At 34.7% G+C, this 23,721-nt stretch overlaps 1 protein-coding gene across 4 annotated transcripts in view; it reads right to left on the minus strand.

Moving 5' to 3' along the window:
* Egfr (epidermal growth factor receptor) overlaps positions 1-23,721 on the minus strand; it is a 526,694-nt gene that overhangs the window by 413,076 nt on the left and 89,897 nt on the right. For 2 of the 4 annotated variants that reach the window (XM_069833364.1, XM_069833326.1), the window contains exon 1: positions 22,760-23,322. The exons of 1 other annotated variant lie outside the window; for it this stretch is intronic. The gene's annotated coding sequence lies outside the window, so the exon portion shown is untranslated. Of the gene's footprint in view, positions 1-22,759; positions 23,323-23,721 lie in introns of those variants that run through there. One more of the 4 variants, XM_069833336.1, reaches the window with a different exon arrangement.

Consider the following 23,721-nt stretch of genomic DNA (forward strand, 5'->3'; position numbering starts at 1 on the left):
AATGTGACCTATCCAGTATAAATAATGCTCCAGTTTTTCACATCATTGCGTACTTTAATTTCATTTTATTATATCTCTATATACAGAACCAGAAAATCATACCACTGTTAAGACATACATGGCACATAATATTATTATTATTTTATTACATTCCATTTTGTTATATTCTTCCTTACGTTTTCCATATTAGCTATTTGTACTAAATGAGTTGTTTTTACTATATTCCAATGTATTTTACTTTCTTTTTTTTCTATTATGGTATTATTTTCATGTTATTTAGTGTCGATTTTATTATGCTATTATTATTATTTTTTTGTAATATGTTAGTATTCTCTTCTTTAACTTTTTGTTAAATTTTCACTGCTTGTATACTTTGTGACCTGGTAGAGTGTAAGAGAAGGCCCTATGGCCTTAACTCTGCCAGTATAAATAAAGAATTATTATTATTATTATTATTATTATTATTATTATTATTATTATTATTATTATTATTATTTTACTCAACTGATAATAGTTAGGCCTAGCGATTTATTAACTTTGAGTAAGATGCGATGAAAGATAATTTTAGACAATTTTTAGAGGCTATTTCATACTTTTATTGAGCTTTTTTAAGGCACTTAAATTCTAATTTTTAGAGCCTAAAAATTCGAAGCCTAATCACAACAGTAAAGAACTACAAACTTATTTGGTTCGAGCATGCGTAGTTATTTCGAGATACACTAAAGTAATCAAAATTACTTTACAATACAAAACTCAAATCGCATTTCAGAAACGTGTGCAAGGAAACATTACATGGCCTTCGAGATACAATACGAAGTCATCTGGTGGTAGGGAGGTTACATCCTTGCTTACTTTTCCGCATGAAATGGGCACTCAATACTGAACAGCTGCGTGTTAGCCTTCGTATACATTGCTTCGTGTTTCTGGTAAAATGCTTTCTCAATGTCGAACGTCTCCGTTATTCTGAGTACACAGAATGGAAGCCATTCATAACAAGTCGGAGTGGTTCCAATACCTTTTCATGCCACATCCGAACGTGAAGCTCATTCCTAAATTAGTGAGTGGAAGACTTTTTCCACAAGTGGTTTGATGTGGTGTTTAGGTTACGTTTTTATCAACTCTCGATTGACGAGAATCATCCACGTGCTGAATACAAACGGCCAGCGGGGTGGACCAACATTGTCACGCTTGATAAGAGCAGAAACTAGCCGGAGACATGAATGCAGGGGCAGAAGTGGAACTCGCTCACGCAAGAAAGTTACGCAGTTCTATGCCATTCGAGGCTTTGCCGCTACAAACCACTGTGCCGTGAAAATGTATCCCATGTATCAACGTCAAACAAAGCATGTAGAAGTAACAATGCTGTTCTTTATGCATCCATTAAGACAGATTTACAACAATCTCACGAACAAATTGTGAATAATAGAAATGACGTGGCTGTTTAAGCGATGTCCATACATCTGACGTCACACGCTAGTAGAATGCACAGTACGAATAAAAATTCTACATTAATGTTAACAAAACCATACAAAAATAAAAATGTGATTGAAAGCAACGGACACGTACAATATAGAAAAACTTATACACTAATTCTCCTATGACATTACTGTTGAAGAAAAAAAAGAAATTGGAACACAATGTTGATTAGGTCAAGACTATTAAAATACAGGGAATAACTTTTCTCATAAACTTCAAGAACTTCGAGCCCACTTTCTGAGGTATCAAAGTGTTGTAGTTTTCAAGATATGTTTTCCTTCCATCATTTCTTCTACAATATTCTTAATTAATTCCTGTATAGAGGCCATAATTTGTGTAATCCATCTAAGGCGTCTGGATACTATAATTTTAATCATTAAACATGGTCATTTGTCATAAATTCCAATTTTCAACACTGCAGCTTCCAATAACAAAACTTTTTACTGCTCCCAAAACTTTTCATAACACCTTCATTCCTAATATTCTTCATTTTTCAAATCGTTATTATTTGTTATTTGATACTTAGGTATAACACATAATTAATATATTATAACATAATTATTTTGTGAAATACACAGATTTCATTCAAAAACAGTTCTCCTTTTCCATACGTCGCAATGCAACATGTTTACGTTTATGTTAATATTTAAACAATATATTTTTCTGATTTCAGATATCAGTTGTTGTTCAGTCAACTGTCCGAAGACAGTCTGAACCTCTCAAGTGATACCAACAAGGCATCACTCATGAGGCAACTAGGCCAGGAGATAATATAATATAGTAGTGTATTTGCATTATCTGATTTTAAATTTTACTTGTTCCACTGTTCAATATTTCTTAATAATAATAATAATAATAATAATAATAATAATAATAAAAATGATGAAGAAATTATGTACATTTTTTTTTAATTTCAACTCCCAAGCGGGAAAATAGCCTACTAATAGGTCTATAATACATAACTTCACCTCCCTTGAAACTATGAAGACTAAACAAATCAATGATGATGATGATGATGATGATGATAATAATAATAATAATAATAATAATAATAATGCCGCGATAAAAGAGAGTGATGATAGGATGTAAGTTCTCTAGAAATATTAACCCCGTAACTTATTTGTATATCGCAAGTTTCATAGCCTCCTTAGACCTGAGACATTTGTTGCTTTATTACTAAAGTTCAATATAATTCTACGCTGAAAACAAAAGTCACTGAAATGAGGAAAAATGCACAGTTTGGGAAAAAATACAGATATATTATACAATACTTCGGGTCTCTGCACATGAAGTAAAATATAGTATACCGTACTCTCAGGACTCAAGAGGATAAATCTGTTGAGAACCCAACTTCAGTTTCTTACACAAGCCGACAGCTGACTGAGCTACGATTCTTTCGGCATACCTCAATGGCAAGTGTGTTGTGTCCAGTACACAGAAAGGAAGAATCTAGCTCACAAACGTCGCTAAGAGGCAGAAAGGCAAATTGCAACTAGGCTATACCAACATAACTTACGAAGCTATGACCGTAACCGAAGTACTATTTTGTTAACTGTACACTCAAGCACAAGGTAAAATGAGATCAAGCTCGAAGTACGAATTCAGAGACTACCAACGGTTGTGTGACAGATATCAATCAGTTGTACGGATTTATATATCAGCTCAGTGTGCCAGTGTTACAGAAGAGCTGCAGAGTTGACAGCAATATGCAAATTACCACCACCGCCACCATTATTAACACCATAATATTACCACTATTACAACTACATTATTATTATTATTATTATTATTATTATTATTATTTCTGGTTGGATGACCGTCCACCTCTGCTTCGGCATGTGGCTGGTCTGTCTTGGACCTCCGTGGGCTGTAGTGCCATGGATTATTATTATTTATTATTATTATTATTATTATTATTATTATTATTATTATTATTATTTCTGGTTGGATGACCGTCCACTTCTGCTTCGGCATGTGGCTGGTCGGTCTTGGACCTTCGTGGGCTGTAGTGCCATGGATTATTTATTATTATTATTATTATTATTATTATTATTATTACTATTATTAAAGTTGATTTTTCACATTTCTGTACAAGGAAACAAATTATACATGGCTTAATCGCCTTAATGATACGAATCAAATAGGCATATCACAAATTATTCAGCATTTAGGAAACGGCGGACAATGTGAGCGGGTGTGTGTATATGTCTAACGATTACCCACTTCACTTTGCGTGATTCGGGTTCCGCATACTGCGGATAGTTGGTAGGACTGTGACCAACTTTCAAATTGCACACCACTTCGGCGGGCAATGTTATGCATGATGTGTATTTGTAAAGAATTATGTCGTGTACTAGGGTGAGTGTATGTTAAGTGTTCGTATAAGAGTATTGTGTAGGGAAGGGTGAGGATGATGCTGAAGGTGCGGAAGGGAGGAGGGGAAACCAGATGCCGGCATGTAGCCTACTCCTGTCGAATAGCACCAAGGGGCTGCCAGGCTTAACGTCCCCATCCGACGGACGAATTACTATCAACAGTGACATATGCCTTCTCTTCATATGCACTGCGGAGATATGCGTCTAAAATTACTGATTTTTTAAATTAGTGCTAAAATATGTTGCTGACGTAGAAAGTACAGTTGCTGGACTAATGTCTTCGGTACGATGCCACTGGCTGAGAGTATTATTGGATATATGGTGACTCAGGTGACCTACATCTCCTCGATTTCTGAGGAAAATTCCATGTAATTGTTGAATTTTTGTGCATATGTGTGTAGTGGGTTGTGATGTAGGGGTACTGCTATGTCTATTGAGACTTCTTGTTTGTTCTTATTGAAAAGAAGTAGCTACGTCTAGTCTGTTGGCTTGAATTTTTCTGTCGGTCCGGATTTCTCTGTCCCAATATATTTTAAAGTTTTTCGTTTTCTAGGAGTTCCTGTGGTTGATTCGCTGCTAAACTTAGTTTTGCTTGCTATCTCTTCATTATGATGATTATTATTATTATTATTATTATTTTTATTATTATTATTATTACTATTGTAATATCCGGTGTTGTAACGCAATGGCTAAGATACACAGCTGTGAAGATGTGTGAAAGATTTGACAGTGTGTTCGAACCTCCTTAGGGTATGATTAATGTATTTCCGTTGTGCGTGAGATGTCCTGTGCCGTATTTAGTGCAGATTCCAGATCCCAGAAATCCGTCCGAGTCTAAGCTGGGAAAATCCAAAAATGTAAAATCTGAGACATACATACATACATACATACATACATACATACATACATACATACATACATACATACATACATACATACATACATACATACATACATTAAAATTTAAATTATAGTTTATTTAACGACGCTCGCAATTGCAGAGGTTATATCAGCGTCGCCGGTGTGCCGGAATTTTGTCTCACAGGAGTTCTTTTACGTGCCAGTAAATCTACTGTCATGAGCCTGTCGCATTTAAACACACTTAAATGCCATCGACCTCGGCCAGGATCGAACCCGCAACATCGAGCATAGAAGACTATTCACTATACCAACTACGCTACCGAGGGCGACCATACATCCATACATACATACATACATATATACATACATACATACATTCATTACGTACACACACACAAACACGCATACAATTTGGATCACTCTTAGACTTTAAGAACAATCATCCCCATAAATAAATGGAAAATTGTCCATCTTCAGCAAGGGAGGCAGCAAAAACTGCTTTGCCATAATAATATATTACCTCGTGTAAATTAAACTTCGAGAAAAGGGTCGCTTAATTATTTTCCACAACTGTACGTTTTGACGTGAACACCGCAAGTTTTAATAGATTATGAGAACCTCACTTTGCGGCTGAGAACATACTCCGCTCAACGCATTCAGACTAAAAGCTCGATTGACCACCATCACGTTTTGTACAGCGGTCGGCTATAAATTTTACGACTGCGTCTTTCGTCCGAAACGTAACAACCATGGCTCACAGATTATTCTCCACGAAAATAAAACCCTACGTTTCATCTTAAAACTAAAGGACCTAATGTTAACGGCTGAACACATTAAGTTTGTGTTTCGAAGGGTTGAGGTAGAAAGACAATTGAGCTTTGTTCCTGGCTTTTACTGCCCCATAAAAAGGAAGGGTGATGTTCGAAACTCAGCAACCATGTTCAATATACTTGGGTAACTAGATATCAAGAAAAATGTTTGTGTGAGAAAACTGTTTGTTGTGTTTCCAGTGCGAATTTTATTTTTACGTGTTTTACTTTCAATACCTTGACGACAGTCTAGTACATACAGTCACGAAGCTCAGTACGTAGGAAATATGCATCCAATGAAAGCTGAACTTTAGTTGCTAGGCATTAGGATCACTATTATCACAGACAATGTGAAATAGTACCGGCACAGTCTATTGTTCCTAGTACTCTTAGGCCCGATTGTATAAACCATTTAATCTTAGATCAGAGGTTAAATTGATCCTTGTTTCAGTTGAACTTGGAATTTTGTGTTCTATAAAGTCTAATCTGAGATTAATTTGTCTCAAACTAAAGTCAACTTTGACTGAAGAAATTTCTCCGATTAAGTTAGATGATCCAAGTTCAGTTATTTCTTTTCTGTTTGAAATATACGAGTGACAGATTTGGCAAATAAAATATCCATTATTATTAATAACAATAGATATGACAGGTACATTTATATATATATATATATATTTCTTTCAATTTCTTGCCTTAATACACAAACAATCTTATATTTTATAAGGCTCTATCGTGTTCAGCAGTATCAAATAACATAACCTATAATTATATTATGTTTATAACAACCTTTAATTATTAATGGATATGATAGGTACATTCATAAATTTACAATTTACTGTATTACTAAATGAAAATTGTCGTTTTATAAAGCTTTATTATGTTTAGCAGTATCAAACACCATAACATGTTAACAACTCTGCGAACAGTCAACCTTCTTCTTATTGTCCGCCATTATTTACATTGCACAAAAAACCAGTGTCTCCAACAGAGTATACGGAAAGTCGCCAAAAAGTAGTTGTAAAGTCGCTAGATTTCCCATTATCAAAAAAAGAAAGATTAAATTTTGTCACTATGGGGTGCTAAAAAGGTCACTTGATCCCTATTTAAGCAATATAGAAGTTAAAAGAAATTGTTGTTGAAAAAGAGTTAAAGTCGCTATATTGGCAACACTGAACAAACCTGTATAACAAGGTCCGCGCATCACGTATTTCGCCTGTTTATGCGATGTTGCCAAATCCTTTTCACGTGAACTTAGATTGCATTTGAATTTCGATCTTCGATCAAAGTTGATCTTTAGTCAGGGAGTTTTATACAATTGGGCCTCAATTGTTAACAGCTTGGAGCACTGTAACGCGAGAAATGCAAAAAATCACCTCAAGCTTCGTGACTGTATGATATTAGACTATGATCTTGACTTTAACGTCATACAATATGAATGAGACATTGATGACTCTTAAAAGATGCATGAATACCACTGTATCTGTGTTACCATCAAGAAATCCTTAGAAAACCCAGAGAACATTTCAACTAAAAGTTTAAGAAAGTATGGCAATATATTCAGTAAGGCCTATATTAACGTACAGCTAGTTCATAAACACCCATAAAGACAAAAGCAGAATTGATACTCTTGTCAAATGCGCAGACTGTAATACAATAGACACCTCAAATAAAAAATCGAGAGGTCATAAACATATGTACTCCATGTTATTCATAGTATATGGGTATATGGATCAAAACACAATCTAGTGGATGGAGCACGCCTGAAATAGTAATAAAATTATAAGAGAAACAATACAATATCATCACTTCACATATTTCACTAAGCCTGCTTATTATTTTTTTTAAGTATGAGTATTTCAAAACGCATTCAAATCCATTCTAGACTCCCAGAGAATAGGGGAGACTCGGCTAATTCCGCAATATTAAGAAGTAAATCTATCATATTTTTATCAAAATGTTTATTGAACAATATTATCAAGGTATGTAGACTTGGACGAAGCCCTTCATTACCAAATGAGATAAAGAGACCTATTAAAATGCAAATATATTTAGTTGTAGGGCCTACATACATTAGAGTTGAAAAAGAACTCGGGTAATTCCGCAACAGTGCGGATAAATCCGCAATAGGACTTGGCTAATTCCGCAGTAGTAAATAATTATGAAATACATTATGAAAGTAGCATAAAAGACAATTTGTATGTAACAATGCTCACTTTCTTCACAACTAAGTAGCAAAACACGAAAAACAGCCAACTTTCGATGTTTCGCTGTATTGCCGACAGAGGTGTCGACCAATATTTTTTTATTTTTTTCTCTAAAACTGCAGAGGACATGCCTCCTGTTGACAGCCTCTCAAAACCTACGTTCACGCTATTGTAAAGCCGCAGTAAAATCACATATGCACTACTGCGGAATTACCCGTACTGCGGAATTAGCCGAGTTTCCCCTATAGTGTATATTTCGCAGTCACTGAAGACTACCAGATAGAACAGTGTCCTAAATTATTCAGATGAATGAACTGTGAAAAAGTATTTCTAATTAAATCACTTCTCAATTGATATTTCACATTACAGTAACAATAATACACAAAATTAAATATTACCTAGAAATTACATTCGAATTAAATCAGACATCAATTAATTTATGCCTAACATTACCTGCCATGATGTTTTGAAAGTCCTTTTAAGTCGGTTTTTCTATGGTGTTTCCCATCTAAAAATGTGACAATGGCCACAAATTTTTATGACCAGTATTTTATCTTGCACATCGATTTCAACATCTTCATAATAACTGCTATTGTGACCTATAGGCTACGGTGCTCAGCAACTGAAATGCTGCCACACATAGGCTACTGAACTGTTGCTGAGTGGCTAGATTTACGTTTTGAAGTCACTATTTCATAGATTTTAAAAGCGTAGGCCTAATGCAATAGTCCAGTCGTGTACAAATTTACCGGTCAAAAGGAAATAGCATGTCCGCTAAGCTGTAATATATAAAAGGAAAATTATTCCCATCCCGTACAGCCATATATGAAGTCTTATTTAATGCAGAGCTTTAGAAGCTTACCACTAGCTGCAACATGAAGGCTTTGTACTACTAAAAACAGTCTTAAATTGCGCCAAAATATCTTTGGACAGATAATCTTAAACTTTTGTACTAACAAAATAAGAAGGACATAATCCATCACCATATCCCATCTCCCCCAAATCCATTTCAATATTATCCTCCCATCTACGTCTCGGTCTCCCCAAAGGTCTTTTTCCCTTCGGCCTCCCGACTAACATTCTATATACATTTCTGGATTCGCCCATAATAATAATAATAATAATAATAATAATAATAATAATAATAATAATAATAAAACCAGTCACATATTATAATTAATATTATAATTCATTACTTTCGCACCCGTAATACAATTCCAATAATTTTGCTACACAGATTCTAAAGAAGTACTCTAGCAAAAGGAAACGCAGTAATCGTAATGTTTGAATTTTACATCTTGTAAATAAGTTCGATACGCCTCTTCTTCATTTCTGCAATAAGTTCTGGCATTCTGCTAAGGTTCCAAAACAGTTATTTTCCTATAGGGAGCATACTGAGATTCGACAATCTTTCGTTTGTCATAGAGTTCCTTAAGGATGTTTTCGCACTTCCTAAAGCACTCGTTGAACACTGTTCACTGGAAGCTTTAGTAACCGGGTAGGACAACAGCAGCTTCAATTTTGTGGTTCCTTTGTAAATTTACGAATAGATTTTCCATCTTTCTGGCACAAATTTTAACTGGGCTAGTTTATTTTACTTCTTAACGTGATATTTTGCTCTAGAGTATAAAAACGCAATAAATACACTACAGAATCGAAATCAGAACTGTTAAAATCACACGCCATTGCAAAACGAACTATTTCACACAAAAATATCTGAAAAACTACGGAATTACTTAGAAATCTCTCTGTCTATAATGAGATTGTATAGGTGGGAGTGGAGTAAAGAGCGAAAAATTAAGCCAATAATATCAAAGCAGACACATCTTTCGAGTGTCTTAATTTCCTGAGTCCAGAGACATTTGCTGCTTTATTTTTAAGGTTCAATATAATTCCATACTTAAAAAAAAAATGTCACTGACATGAGAAAAAAATGCTAAAAAATTCTGCAGGCTACAGTTAGAGCACAAATGCAGATATATTATTCTATACTTCGGGTAGCTGCACATACATCTTATATCATAACTATGTATGAAGTATAGTATAGTATAGTATATTCTCAAGTCTCAGGAGGTTAGCAGTTTCAATTTCAGTAGGTTATTTTACGACGCTTTATCAACAGCTTAGGTTATTTAGCGTCTGAATGAGATGAAGGTGATAATGCCGGTGAAATGAGTCCGGGGTCCAGCACCGAAAGTTACCCAGCATTTGCTCATATTGGGTTGAGGGAAAACCCCTGAAAAAACCTGAAACAGGTAACTTGCCCCGACCGGGAATCGAACCCGGGCCACCTGGTTTCGCGGCCAGACGTGCTAACCGTTACTCCACAGGTGTGGACAGCAGTTTCAAGCAGTGGAGTTGTATGTGCCCTATCTGATTCTTTTTCCAATAGGATCTGGGAAAGGATCACGGTTCAATTAGACGCACTACATGTCGTTTTTTCTCAATGACTCACTGTGATAGTGAGGGATCTAGTTTTATCGATGTAACTAAAAAAGTAAAATAAATGAATAAATAAATTATTATTACGCAACACACATTCTACCATCCTTCTAGGCCTATATTAAAATAATATTAAATGTTTTAGACGGGTCTACCCTGCCCACCATACGCCTCGCTACTGTTCTTGCTCATTATTATTCTTTCCTTCGTACATTGCGATAAGATCGAATCTTACAATAATTTTAATTTTCAGTTTCAATCTTATATCAAAAATAGCTGTTAGCCTGTTCAACTGCTTCAAGTATCCATAATGTTAGGACTGCGTCCTCCTACACAATGGCTTTGACGGTGAGATAATGCTTACCATACCAACTCGTGGCTACGTATCGAAAGGTTAGAATCTATAGTACAGTACAGTACCTATACGTATCCTTCCGCCGTTGGCTCTGTACGGACCTGACAGAGAATATTATGAGTTGTTTCCTGAGCCCAGCATTCCTACTAACGGGATCTGAAGTATGGGTCCAAGCAGAGTTCGCTGTTTACATATTCTTCTCAAAGTGAAGTATGCACTTTATTTAAAACACAAAAATTATTTCATGGTCTCATGACACTGCGAATGCCTGAGAAGTTCTATTTATCTTATTTAGGCCCAATTGTATAAAACTCCCTGACTAAAGATCAACTTTGATCGAAGATCGAAAAGTGAACCGAGTTCAGACACTTCTTCTATTGTATAGAACTTTTCTGCGATCAAATTACCTTGGTTAAAATGCAATCTAAGTTCACGTGAAAAGGATTTGGCAACATCGCATAAACAGGTGAAATACGTGATGCGCGGACAGGTTTGTTCAGTGTTGCCAATCTAGCGACTTTAACTCTTTTTCAACAACAATTTCTTTTAACTTTTTTATTGCTTAAATAGGGATTTAGTGACCTTTTTAGCACCCCATAGTGACAAAATTTAATCTTTCTTTGTTGATAATGAGAAATCTAGCGACTTTACAACTACTTTTTGGCGACTTTGCGTACACTCTGTTGGAGACACTGTTTTTTTTTTTGTGCAATGTAAATAATGGCGGACAATAAGAAGAAGGTTGACTGTTCTCCGAGTTGTTATCATGTTATGGTGTTTGATACTGCTAAACAATAAAGCTTTATAAAACGACAATTTTCGTTTAGTAATACAGTTAATTGAAAATTTATGAATGTACCTATCACATCCATTAATAATTAATGGTTGTTATAAACATAATATAATTATAGGTTATGTTATTTGATACGGCTGAACACGATAGAGCCTTATAAAATATAAGATTGTTTGTGTATTAAGGCAAGAAATTGAAAGATATATATATATATATATTATATATATATATATATATATATATATATATAATGTACCTATCATATCTATTAATAATAATAATAATAATAATAATAATAATAATAATAATAATAATAATAATAATAATAATGGATATTTTATTTGCACAATCTGTCACTCGTATATTTCAAACAGAAAAGAAATAACTGAACTTGGATCATCTAACTTAATCGGAGAAATTTCTTCAGTCAAAGTTGACTTTAGTTTGAGACAAATTAATCTCAGATTAGACTTTATACAACACAAAATTCCAAGTTCAGCTGAAACAAGGATCAATTTAACCTCTGATCTAAGATTAAATGGTTTATACAATCGGGCCTTAGTATGAAGTTCAAAGTAACTACAGTAGAACCTCGGTCATACGTAACTCAGTTACACGTAGTTCTGGTTTGTAGCCTACGTAATTATGCACAGGTCCTGGAAAAATTACATTTAATTAAACATAAATTAATTCTGAAGTGTACGTAAAGGATTTATACGTAATTCGCTTTTGTAAGTAGTATTTTTTTTTCTTTAAATCGAGTTTCAATTGAACGTATTTTTGCTTCCCTTGATACGTAATAAACTTGTATGTTAACATCACATGATTTGTCGTATGGCTTTGAATAGATTTCAATCATTTCTCACAAATCTCAGTCAGCTGCGGGATACGGATAACACACAAGCCATGTGAAAGTGAAGAACAGCCCAGGCGAATACAGAACCGACATGCTCCATCTCTAAACTCTAGCTTATCTCCTTTCTCACGGGCACGTTTCAAACATTTGAAAACAGTTACAGGTCTCTCAGTATCTGTCTAGCAATTATGTGTGATCGTACAAAGAAGACCTACTAACTAGAAGACAAAGATTTATAAAAGAAGTTGAAGTAAATCCCAACAAAACAAACTGAAATTGGAAGAGGTTTGTAATAAACATGCATTATTTCTTAATTTTTTAGTTGATTATTTAACGACGCTGTATCAACTACTAGGTTATTTAGCGTCGATGGAATTTGTGATATCGAGATGGTATTTGGCGAGATGAGGCCGAAAATTTACCATAGATAACTTGACATTTTCCTTATGGACTTATGGTTGAAGGAAACCTCGAAAAGAACCCAATCAGGAAATCAATCCAAGCGAGAATCGAACCCACGCCCGAGCGCCTCTGCCGACTGAGCTACGTCGGTGGCTAACATGCATAATATAAAATTAATAATTAAGATATCTTAAGGGAACCAGATAGTAATTAGGTGTCAAAAATCTTATTTTTTATTTTGTGTTAAAAAAACGTTCAAAATTTGATCTTTAAAACAATATAAATATTGTGGGGGTATTTCTGTGGATAAGCCCTTTAAATGGTCTCTAAATTTGGCGGTGCATGTAATTCATACATCCTTTTTTTTAAATGCAGTTCTCCATAAGTGGATATTTTTCAAACTTAAGTGCATTTTTCTTTGAAACTACTGAATCAATTTACATGAAATCTTTACAGTGTTTTCTGCTGCCTGTGTTCTATATAATAGACCTACGGGTTTAAGAATATCACATACATAACATAAGGAAAAAAGTAAATGTGCTTTGAAAAAAATTGCAAAAAAATGTTAAACAAAGTTCAATATTTTTTTCTGCTTCACTAGAGGTGAAATATTTAACTAAATTTTGCTTTAGAATTTACAATATACATCATTACTCGATAATTTAAAAAATACAAGGTATATGAGTGAAGATTGTAGCAAGAATGAGGTACACTTAGCAAAGTGGGAAAACAGGTTATCAGTTAGGGCCTTTATTTTGCATTTGGATACGAAACTAATTAGCTGTATTTTATACCACTGAATTCAGAACGATTGATTGTATATGCATGGAAGTTTTTATTCCACTCTGAGCACTAAAAGCCTATAAATATTGAACTAAACTTTTGTACTAAATTTTTTAATCGCACAGGCATCACTACCAACTCTCCTTAAAGTCTGAGTTCATGACTGAAGAAAAAAATTCATAGTAAATGTATGTAGTGCATTTATATTAAAAGATTAAAATTCTAGTCACTCTCTATTAAACAAATTTGGATAAGTTGAAAGAATCCTTACGTGCTTCCAGCTTTCTATTCTGTTAAACTGGTTCCTTGTCATTCGAAAATTATCTTTTATTCAAGCTTTAAACGCAGTTCTGAGTTGTGCGTAATTTAAGCCGTTCTCCAGTTAAGCAGAACCCAGGTTTTACTGTGGTCAGATATGAAGTACCAATGCCACTGACTTGTGTTTTGCAGATATGGTCGATCATTTCCCTAGGTGCTGCGTTAACAAACGTCTCGAGAGAGAGTTGGTGGCACAAGAAAGGAAAAATACCATCCCGAAAAAATCTCAACCTTTTTCTTTATAGACTTAACACGCACGTAATTGTGATATAACGCCGGTATCAGAATCACAAATTACACGAATGCTCTCGCTACAAATACAGCACATAAGTAAATCTGCACATTTAGTATAAATTAATATCAGTGAGCTCAAAGCGCTTATTAAAAGTAACACAAGGAGGAAAACATTCTATCATGTAATGGCTGTTCGTGACACGGAAGTGAAAGCTGAGCTGATTCTGAAACTTAAAAAAGAACAGCAAAACATTTGAACGTCAATTTATACGAAAGTTTTAAATTGGTTATTTAACGACGCTGTATCAACTGCGACGTTATCTACTGTCGGTGTAATTTGAGACAGCGAGACAGAAAATTCATGCGCTACGTCGGCAAAGTTATCTTCGTAGAGTCGCTTTCATGATACCGTATATCCTATGTTATTCCAATTTTGGTACCCCCAGTATCATGTACTTACAGTTTTTTATATTTCTCCGATCTAGTAACCTTAAAACTCTTAAGGCCATATTCGCAGACATTCTTAGCGCGGCCTTCTGGTGGATGATCAGCGAACTAACGCTTTTCGTATTCATAGACCAGTGTTAGCGATATGATATGATATATGATATATTTATTTTATTGGGTTATTTTACGACGCTGTATCAATATCTAGGTTATTTAGCGTCTGAATGAAATGAAGGTGATAATGCCGGTGAAATGAGTCCGGGGTCCAGCACCGAAAGTTACCCAGCATTTGCTCGTATTGGGTTGAAGGTAACTTGCCCCGACCGGGATTCGAACCCGGGCCACCTGATTTCGCGGCCAGACGCGTTGACCGTTACTCCACAGGTGTGGACGATATGATATGATATGATATGATATGATATGATATGATATGATATGATATGATATGATATGATATGATATATATGATATATGATATGATATGATACGGTATATGATATGATATATGATAATGGGTTATTTATGAAAGGGCCTAAGTCTTGAATACTAAATTGTTAGCAACTTAAGAAAAAGTGCTTACAGGCCGAAATTTTGAAATAAAGGCTCAAATAAAAATTGTATCATAAATTCTACAAAGCATTAGAGTGTGAAACGTAGTCCTCTTCATATCTAAATCGATGTATCTTCACCCAAAGAGCAGTCATTACATTACAAACTCATTTTCACAGAATAATGACTTAGGACCTTTCATAAATAACCCATTCATTACGATATATGATATGATATGAATCCTGTACAAGTAATCAGTCGATAGCTGGGGCTAGTTTAGCACGCTCGTAGTGCGGGCTAGCGAAATGTCTATGCATTGAACTCTTAGTTGATAAGGCAAGGATTAGGTAGGCCTATGTTATATATTTAAGTAACCAACTTCCGCATTCTCCTCATCTTTTATTTGCGACTCTTTTCAATGGAGTGATTTCACTACATCAGTAGTGTTTCGTGATTCAGGTACAATTTATTGCCTGTTTGGGCCTGACGATAAAGCTCTGCTACTGAAACATAACGACGTTTATTTTATGAAACCCCCTATGTAACTTTACAGAAAATAATTTTTCAGGAGGAAGAAAAAATTAATTAAAAATCAATAGGCCTTCCCTGATCCTCGATGATGTCATTTATGTTTATCATATTTACAAACATTTTCTAATGTATTACTTCATATTCTTATGCTAGTCCATTGATTTTTTAATTAATTTTTTCTTCCTCCTGAAAAATTATTTTCAGCAAAGTCACATAGGGGGTTTCATAAAATCAACGACGATATACATACATTTAATGGTGTAGTTACATGTCTCCGGGGAAATTCGCTACTGGCGAAGAAGTCTGTCTGCTTACACGAGTAATTCTAGTTGGAGAATTGCTCAGATATTGATACTATAACTAAAATGGACATGATCACGTACGAAAACAATAAGAGCCGCAAAAAAAAAAATAGCTTTAAGATCTGTGAAAGACTGTGCTTACCAATACGTGAAGTGTAAACAGGGTTAGATTACAACACCATAGGCGAGAGACAAACAAGGCATTCTAGTAAAGCCAACACGCAATTACAGTTCAACGGAGCAACAAACTGGATATTTGTACGTCTTTACAACTCTTTATGGGTACAACCACGAAATATAATTTTATTTATTTCTTATTAATTAATTATCTTGTTTAAAGAGTTGAACCCTCTACCTCATATCAAAATGTACTTATTTTTTCTTACCTCTTCTTAATTTTAACTAATTACCTGCTTTCAAATACTGATGACAATAATCCATTTCATGCTCTTTTCTGAGAGGATAAGCTGACGTACAGGGTAAGCCGTTAGTAATGTCACTAATTTATTTCAGATATTTCTAACAAAAAAACTTTAATACAATTTTGTTGATTTTTTCTTCCTTTTCGAGAAAATATTTATTTTATAAGAAATATATCATAGCATGTTTTGGGAAAGCACTGACTTAATTCCCAATATGCTCAGTCAATTTAAGAGACAAGTGTATTATGATAAATTACTGAAATAATTCCAGTTTTATCCTTTAAATGTGTAGAAATTTGACTCGAACAAATGTAACATTTTAAAATTCCTTTGCTCAACGAAAAGTTGCATTTGTTCGGATCAAATTTCTGCGCATTTAAAGGACACAACTACATTTTTTTTCATTCCTATTATTATTTATTATCATAATACACGTCTCTCTTAAACTGACTGAACATATTGGGAATTAATGGCTTTCCCGAAACACGTAATGAAATTTTCGAAATAAAACAATTTTTTTTTTCGAAAAGGACGCATCCACAGCAAAAAAAAAAAAACACACACACACACACAGAGAGAGAGAGAGAGAGAGAGAGAAGGGTAAGGCGGATATAACCCATTTTCTCCCGCAACAACTGCCTTCATGAGATCAAGAAGGCAGTGCAGTCATATCCTCACAGTCGAATGAAATTGAATTATGAAAATTATTAAATTATGTTTTATTTAACGACGCTCGCAACAGCAGAGGTTATATCACCGTCGCCGGTGTGCCGGAATTTTGTCCCACAAGAGTTCTTTTACATGCCAGTAAATCTACTGACATGAGCCTGTCGCATTTAAACACGCTTAAACCCGAGCACAGAAGGCCAGCGCTATACCGACTACGCTACCCAGGCCGACTGAATTATGGCTGTAATTAATGATGTAAACAATTTTTCTGCCAGTTTCAAAGGGACTACTTCAATAATAATTGAAAAAATGTTCATTTTTTTTTTTTTTAGTTTCTTTTGGATGCGAAATATGAGCCAAATTTTTTGTTTTGTTTTGTTTTGTTTTTTTACGAAATATTCACCGAAATTAAATCATTTTAATCATCGAAATCAGAGTAAATTAATCTACAGTAATGTCACAAGAGGTCTGAGCGAGTGGATTTGAGTAATCTCAGACCTCGAGTGACATTTATTAGGACTATTTTGTGAATAAAATAAAAATGTAAATAATATATCTCTCACATTCTCTCATAAAATGTTAATAATTGTATATTTATGAATACTTAACCTATTCAGACATTGTAAAGTTGAAATAGATGAATATCGATTACTGCAATAAAGAGACTGAATGTTATTCAGCAATGCCAATTGAGAAAAGCGAAATACAGGTTTAACAATGTTAATTACATGTAATGTGCTTTTCTCTTGTTATTATAACAAATACATTTTCATTATTTGCTGAAATAATTTAATTTAAACATTTTATGATATAATTACAATTAACCTGATTAATAGCTACATTAATGAAACGAACAACTGTCATGAAAGAATGTAATTTTCTTTAGATACGATGGAAATGGAATGAGAAGATGAAGATATACTGTAGATGTGGAAGTAGGATTTCTCATTTTATTTAGTGCAATGGATTCATGCTCATCAGTTTACGGGGAAACATTTGGCGACACTGACTAAACAAAAGAACCACAATGCGATAAACTGATAGTGATAAATCGAGCTGCAAAAATTATCGCGATGTATGTCTGTGATTGGTTGGAATTCAAGATTTCATTACACTTCATTAGTCGAAAATGGAATGACGTCATATAAACGAAATAGTCACCATAAAGTCACACTCATAAATATCAGGGAAGATTAACTTTAAAAATTATATTATACTGTAATACAATTACAATTGTTTTCACATGTGAAAAGGATAGATGTAAATAGTTTACTAAAAAGGAGTTTAGAATGTGTCCCAACTGAGAAAGAATGAAAACCTAAGAAAACATGGTGGAAGCTAAAGGATTACAGGCTGGTGAATGGGAAGACAAATGAATGGAGGAAGAAAATTTAAACTGTAAAAAAAAAAAATGGGCACAGAAAGATGTATTGACATATTTTAAAGCCTGCATACTATGCTACTGATAGTTCGGTAACGGACAAATACATCACTATAAATTTGAATTTATCCTATCCTCAAAAACTGATAACGTCACATCTTCTACTGCTTTCTCCAGGCTCCATGAAAGACGAAAAGAGAGAGGCTGTGAGTCAATAGCAAGGTGAAGCGTTATTAAAACGTAGGCACGCTTATGCCGCTCTTCACGTGTAGGAGTTGAGTCCCACGTGGGAGGCGCACACCAAATACTGGCAGCGAATGACATTTCAGTGAAGAGACATTCCGTTGAGATCGCTTTCTTAGAAAAGAGATAAAGAGTTCCTCCATCTTGGAACAATACGTAATATGAAGTGATAAAACAAATGGGGAAGATAGTATGATCATAGTCTAGTACATACAGTCACGAAGCTCAATACGTAGGGAATATGCATCCGGTGACAGTTGAACTTTAGTTGCTAGCCACTAGGACGCTACTATCGCACAATCTATTGTTCCTAGTACTCTCAGTTGCTAACCGCTTGGAGCACTGTATCGCGAGAAATGCAAAAAATCACCTCAAGCTTCGTGACTGTATGTATTAGACTGTGGTATGATCTTGACTTACTGTAGTCATTTGAACTCCTCAAAATCAAATTCATTTGGAAATCAGAACAAAAAAAAAAACAAACTCAGATGTAAGAAATGTATGTAGGCCCCTAGAAGGAAAAAAGAAGCTTGGGACAGTGAAAGGTATTAGTGTTGTCATACGTGATAGTAGTCCCTGCCAAAGTCGAAATTAGAGACCACCACCAAGACAATCAAAATAAAGTGAAAAACAGGTGGGTTGTTTAATAAACATGACAAACGTTGCTATTTAAAACATTAAAGCTTGGATTTATTAAAACATACATAGGCTATCTCAGATCGTTTGCTGCAAACTTTACAGCGCTTTTGTTTTAAATCAAGTGTGCAAACATTAGGTGTAGGCTATATTCGAAATAAAAAATAACAAGATCTCGTTTAAGAGAGAGATATATGCTTGCATAGTTAAAAATAGCCCACGTGTAAATTTTTTTTTTCTGGGCCGATTACCTAGTTGCGGTTTTCCGAGGTTTTCCTAACCGTAAGGAGAATGTCAGGTTATCTATGAATCCTCGGCCCCATCTCACCAAATACCATTTCGTTATCACCAATTCAATCGACGCGAAATAACCTAGTAGTTGATACAGCATCATTAAACACTTACTTATGACTTTTAAGGAACTTCTTCGTGATTGTGTGTACTAGACTGCGGTATGATTTTGACTTACTGTAGCCATTTGAACTCGTCAAAATCAAATTCATTTGGAAACCAGGAAAAAAATAAACTCAGATGTAAGAAATGTATGTAGAATGAAAAAATAAGCTCGGGACATACTTCTCAACACGAGTTTGTTTAGGGAAGCATTTTCTTGTTTGAGTACACGTCATTTATGTAATAAAAGTTGAATACAAGTTTAGAATACCAATGTACATGAATTTCCTCTTCTGAGTATCAGGGATGGTATTACTTGAGCGAATACACCACCAAAGCTTTTAAAGACTGACTGTTTATGTAGAAATTTTTCCTCTAAGCTAAGGAAGAAAGAAAAAAGGGCATGCTGAAATAGATTTTATAATATCTTAACAGTGAAAGAGTCGTCTCCATTACAGGTCATTAAGGTTCCCACCTGTACAACTAATCGGCATTAACGGCAGTAGGGATGTCAGTCCTACATACTTGCCGCCTTTACCCCCAAGAAAATACACATTATACTCATTTTTGTTAAAATCTGAGTAAACTCCAGTCATATTGTGAGTAGGATTAGAAAATTCATGATTCCGTCGGGAATCGAACCTACGAACTTCTGGTTTGCAACGTTACGCTATAATCGCGAAGCACCCTATAACGTCATAATACTCCCAACAAAAATACATTTTGGGTGGTATTCATAGACATTTCGCAGCTCGCGCTACGAGCGTACTAAGCTAGCCCCGGCTATCCACTGGTTACTAGTACAGAATTCAAATCATATCCTGTCGCTAACACTGGTTTATGAATACGAAAAACGCTGATAATCCACCGAAAGACCGCGCTAAAAATGTCTATAAATACGGCCCTTAGAGATAACTGGGAAGTTCGTTTTAAACCATTCGTTGGAAATATAATAATAGGTCTAAATTAAAATCTAAGGAATGCTGCCCACATTTCTCAAACCATATTAGCCAGTTCAAACAGTATCAACTTATAAATGCTCACTTCTATAACTCCAACTAACCTAAAAATCATGAACAAAAAACAAACACGCTACGTTTTGTACTATTAAAATACAATTTACTTCTTTGACTCAAAGACAAAGCATCATTTTATGAAGCGCTCTTCACTAAAATATTTCTATAATGGTAGCCAACTCCAAATTTCCTTCAGTGTTAAGTCAACAAGACAAAATGATTTTCGCAATCTGTACAACAAAGACGAGTTTCTGCTGGAAACATGTAAGTTAAAATCTTCCACTGTTAAAGCATTTTAAAAAGCACCTACACAAATTTTATTTATGAAATAAATTATTGTAACATTTTCAAGATATTTAAAAATCGAAAGTTAACTTCCAGTAACTCTAAATTTGTGCTGAAGTATTTTTAAAATTTCCCAAAAATATTAATGCCATCCTTAATATATGCATCCGAATCAACAGTAATGATGATATTTTTATATATTATTATTATTATTATTATTATTATTATTATTATTATTATTATTATTATTACTACTACTAATTTGTATCAGAATTGTTTTATGTCTAAATGGCCAAATCGTGATTGATAACATTTTCATACATAGCAATGCATAACTCTCCGACACAGAAGCGTATATCACCCCAACCCTTTCAAGACTGTAATCCTAATCAATATTCAAACTAAAACAACAACGTAGCTTTGCAGTAGTCCTGATTTCCGGCCACATTTTAGTTATAATTTTTAAAATGTAGGCTATATTTTTAAGGTAACAGGCTACGTACTTAAGAGTATTTGTCATATATTAGAAATTCAAAAGCACATTTTTTAAATCGAATTTGCCCACATTTTTAAATACATTATAATATTCATAAATATTATTTTGTAACAGTGCTGCCAACTGCCCAATTTTTAACGTAACTTGTATATAACCACATTCTACGTAAGGTTAAATAAGCTTTTAGGGAATATGTTGATATTTACTTAAGAGTTTATGACTGGAGTATTTCTGTGTTATATTGTCTACTGAACACGACATTCTAATTAAAAAAAACATGGCTACGTTGCGAAGGAACTTCACTGCTGCCATCTAGTCAGCTGGCTATTACTGAAGCTTATAACGCGGCAAAATGCTCTGTATACGCACTGTTAATTTCATAATACAACTTTAAGTAAACCAGCTTAGATGTTCACGAATGATAATTTGACTTTGACTCTACTTACAGACCTTGTAGGATATGTAACAAATTACGAATAACTTTGCCCACTAATTCATTACTATCAAAACGCTACTTCTTTTGTTTTCAAGATGTATTTTACATGTGCGTAGCCAGTTTGTAAGTAATGCTTAGTGTTTCGTGAGAGATAGTATTGAAATGAAAGCATAGTTTTCAAATATGATGTAGGTTATGACTGTGATTAATACATATGCGCTATTAGCTCTCTTAATTTTACGTAAAATTCTATGTTTAACAAACACACATGCGAAATACTTTGTTCTAGATATATAATATGAAACATACATGTGAATATTTTGTTTTAAACGTATATATTAACTCTGATAAACTGAAGAATCTGGGAAGAACACACTAACCGTGTAACAGAAATGGAATCCCACACGTAATGTAAAATTATGCTCCCAGAGGAAGAAGAACTTTTGGAAGACAGTACAGAGTCATAATGAACGGTGATAAATAACACAAATGAGACTGAATCAGTCACAAAATATGGAGTTTCAAAATTATTTAGAACAACCTATTGAATCCTTGTGTCTATTTGGTTACAATATAAACATTACAGTGGAAACAATGACGACGTAATAACTTTATAAAAATTAAATCATACGTGTAAGCTACTACATATTTTCTCCTACCCGATTATTAAAAGTTTCATCGAAATTCTCGTCAAGAATGTTTCCTTCCCAAATTTTTCAGTAAAATAGTACACTAGCAAGCTCACTACCCACGTGAACATTACGAAATCGTGTTGTCATGAAAATAACCTGCATACTTAACGATTAAATGCTTTGATTCTTCGAATCTGTACCCTTCCTAAACACGTAAGAGTTCACAGACGATTAAATAACTAAGAAATCTAAAAGGAGGATTGAAAAAACAAAAAAATACAGTTAATAGCTAAGCAACAGATACTACAGAGAGATATAATAAGCTGCATGACTCTCGTTTTGAATTCGACCCACTTACAAGTAGAGGAAAGCTGTATCAAACTTTCTTAGAAGTAATAATAAATTATACATACTGTTTACAGATCAGATCTCAAGCGTTGATGCTGGGCACTTCACTCACACAACACTACACAACCGCCACGACGGACACATACCTCAGCTGTGAATATTATAGAACACTGTCAGTCAAAACACGCCACGCAGAAAACCTCCGTTACACAACTGACGTTCTGTTACCCTCACTCGTTCAATTCTTCCTGTCGCACACAGGATACAAACAACGTCCAGCGAATTCATTCACCAAGCACAGGAAATACAGTAAAATAAGAAAAAAAGTTATTTTCTCATTATTCAACCACGAAAAATATTCATCCTCAACGTTTCGGACTACACTTTTTGTAGTTATTGTTGATGGTGTTTTGTTACCTGTTGGACGTGGGTGGAGGAGGAGGAAAGATGGTGGTGGGGGGAAGAGGTTAAGATCTTCTAATCGTAGCAACAACCTAACCGAAGAGCTGCAGCACGGTACAGACTCCCTGCTTGTTCAGTCCTTTACTCGGTTACTAACCAAGAATTCTCTCTCCTTCACAAGCAAACAGGTACAGCCAGCCAGCTATAAGAAAGGAGGAGGAGAAGGAGAAGAAAATGCTGTGCTGAGGTCGACTGCTAGATACCTGGGCAAGGTAGAAGATTGCCTTCAGCTACGATGGGGCCAAGATTACAGTACAGGCTAGCCGGGTAAGTATACGCGTGGTAGTCTCTCTTTCTCTCTCCCCTCTCCCACTCCCCGCGCTGTCATGGCGGGGGAAGCGGAGCGCTATGTGGAACCTGTGCTCGAAGAAACATGGCCGAACGCTGAAACAAGAACATGTTGCCTACATCCCACTGTCGTGCACAGTGCTTATTGTTATAATTACGTTATAATTACTAAGGAAAGTGTCTAATAATTTTACCGATAAAAACGGGAAATGGGGCACTCGGAAGAGGAACTCAACGTTCCTGCCTGCAGCGCCACACCCAAATGACGAGTCCTTGC

This window comes from Periplaneta americana, chromosome 1 (assembly GCF_040183065.1).
Source record: "Periplaneta americana isolate PAMFEO1 chromosome 1, P.americana_PAMFEO1_priV1, whole genome shotgun sequence".
NCBI lineage: Eukaryota > Metazoa > Arthropoda > Insecta > Blattodea > Blattidae > Periplaneta > Periplaneta americana.